At 35.9% G+C, this 3051-nt stretch overlaps 1 pseudogene; it reads left to right on the plus strand.

Annotated features, from left to right (window-relative positions):
- Positions 1-1164: 1164 nt before the first annotated feature.
- On the plus strand, positions 1165-2119 carry LOC148124285 (vomeronasal type-2 receptor 26-like; annotated as a pseudogene).
- Positions 2120-3051: the final 932 nt, after the last annotated feature.

Raw genomic sequence — 3051 nt, forward strand, 5'->3', positions numbered from 1 at the left:
TATAATTCAAAAACTTAGTTTAACTTCAGATGTATGGCCTGTCATTGACTATATTACAGACATGGTTCATTAGTGCCTTCCTCCTAGATAATAACTTTTTAACTCCCAGAGAACTTTCTATTGAAGCATTAACCATAGCACATTTTGCTAAATTTCATTAATTAGAAAGTCTGCACTACTATTACTGTTAATCTTGTCATCACTCCTTATGACACATCCCCTCCCACTTGTGACTGTAGGAGTGTTACTTTGTTGCTTGTATCCTTATGATTTATATTGACTGTTTTCTAGTATGATTTGATTGCTTATTGTACCCTATGACTATCATTAATTGTCGTACCTTTTGATTCTCAACTCTTGACGAATGTATCTTTTCTTTTATGTATATTGAGAGTATTTACACCAAGACAAATTCCTTGTGTGTCCAATCACACTTGAATACTTATCCTTTCATCAATAATTCAGAAGCTTATGATAAATTAGTTCCTGCATCCCTGACTACTATATGTGGAGGCTTCTACATTAATGCTGGAATTCTGCAATTCCACCAAGCATCTGATTCTGAAGAGGAGGATTTTACAGAAAGCAGAAAGCATAAACCATCTAAGTTAGGTAAACTAAAAGATGGTGATGACTGTAGCATGAAGAAACAAAAGCAAAAAGAGGAAGAGACAGAGAAGGAGAAAAAGCCTCAGAAAATTAAAGTTACTAAGCATTTGGGGGTAATAACATTAAATTCACACAAATCTGAAAAGAAGAAGAAAAAAATATACAAGGATTCTTTTTCATTGGCTGCTATGATACGAAAATTTCAGAAAGAGAAAGAAGCCTTTAAAAAAGAGGAGATTAACCTGAATCCCACAGTAGCAACTACCTGTTCTACACCCAGTACACTTCCTATTGCTCCTGCCATTGGTGGCAATGATGTATCTGACTTGAATCTCAGCATTACTGATCCAGTCCTTTGTATTTTTGGCAGCACTAATGAATGAACTTAGCCAATAGAGTATTCTATTCTATTCTATTCTATTCTATTCTATTCTATTCTATTCTATTCTATTCTATTCTATTCTATTCTATTCTATTCTAATACTTTAACTTCTACATTATAATAAGAGCAATGTATTCATCTATTTGTTCTTTCATTCACTCATTTTCACAGACATGGATGATTGTTTGCCATGCCCAGAAGGACAGTATTCCAACAACAACCATGATTCATGCCTCCCAAAGCAGATAGTTTTCCTCTCTTATGAAGACCCATTAGGGACAAGTTTGGCCACTACTGCAATTGTCTTTGCCTGTGCTGCCACCGTGGTGCTTGGGATCTTCATCAAATATCAGGACACTCCTATAGTCAAGGCCAACAACCAGAGCATCACCTACCTTCTCCTCATTTCCATTGTATTCTCATTCCTTTGCAATTTATTATTCATTGGAAAACCTGAAAAGGTGAGTTGCCTTTTGCGACAAACTGCTTTTGGGACCATCTTTTCAGTAGCTATTTCTTGTGTGTTGGCCAAAACCATCATTGTGATTTTAGCTTTCATGGCTTCAGTGCCAGGATCCAAAATGAGGAGGTGGCTTAGCAAACCATTAGATAATTTCATTGTTGTTTCTTGTTCCCTTGTTCAAGTCATTGTTTGCACTGTTTGGATTATAACCTCACCCCCATATCCAGATGCTGATATGAATTTAGTGGCAGATGAAATAATTCTAGGGTGCAATGAAGGCTCTACTGTCATGTTTTACTGTGTCTTGTTATATCTGCTTTCCTTGCCATTGTTGGTTTCTGTGTGGCTTTTCAAGGTCGGCATTTACCAGACAGTTTTAATGAGACCAAGTTCATTTTCTTCAGCCTGTTGTGTTTTTGCAGTGTCTGGTTGTCCTTTTTTCCAACCTATCTGAGCACCAAAGGGAAATACATGGTAGCTGTGGAAATCTTTTCCATATTGTCATCTAGTTTAGGACTACTAGGCTGCATATTTTCCCCCAAATGTTTTGTCATTCTATTGAGACCTGATTTGAATACTAAAAAACAATTAATGAGAGGTAAGAAAGAAGAAATATAATTCCATGATTGGTTCAGTGTAAGTTATATTCTCTGAAGACCACTCAGATATTGGAACTAGTGCAAAATGAAACCATTGCAAGTTGTAGGAATTATTTCTGATTGCTTTAGGCACTTGTCAATTTCTCCTACATTTGTCCCCCAAACAAATTGGACAAACAAATTATTATCCCAAATAGAACAGAATTCTTTATTGGCCAAGTGTGATTGGACACAGAAGGAATTTGTCTTGGTGCATATGGTGTCAGTGTACATAAAAGAAAATATAAATTCATCAAGAGTCAAGAATCATAAAGTACAACATTTAATAATAGTCATAGGGTACAATAAGTGAAAAAGTCATACTTGGACACTGTCAGTAAAAATCGTTAGAATACATGCAACAAGGTTACAGTCATACAGTCGTAAGTGGAAGGAGATGGATGATAGGAACGATGAGAAGATTAATAGTAATAGTAATGCAGAAAATATGTGGACAGTGTTTAGGAAATGATTTGTTTAGCAGAGTGATAGCCTTTGGGAAAAAATTGTTCTTGTGTCCAGTTGTTCTGGTGTTATAGCATCATTTTGAGGGTAGGAGTTGAAACAGTTTTTGTCCATGATGTGAGGGGTCTGTAAATGTCTTTTTGACTCATGCAGTATACAGGTTCTCAGTGAAAGACAGGCTGGTAGTTTTTTTTTTTTTCCTGCAATTCCTAATTATCCTCTAAAATCTGTATCCCTCTTGTTGGGTTGCAGAACCAAACCAGACAGTTATAGAGGTGCAAATGAAAGACTCAATAATTGCTCTGTTTAACTGTATCAGCAGCTCATTGGGCAGTTTGAGCTTTCTGAGTTGGCGCACAAAGAACATTCTTTGTTATGCTTTTTTGATGATGTTTTTGATGTTAGGTATCCATTTTAAGTCTTGATATATGATAGAACCTAGAAATTTGAAGGTCTCTACTGTTGATATTGTGTTGTCCAGTATTGTAAGAAGT

Source organism: Pseudonaja textilis, chromosome Z (assembly GCF_049901715.1).
Source record: "Pseudonaja textilis isolate UNSWEBS1 chromosome Z, rPseTex1.2, whole genome shotgun sequence".
Lineage (NCBI taxonomy): Eukaryota > Metazoa > Chordata > Lepidosauria > Squamata > Elapidae > Pseudonaja > Pseudonaja textilis.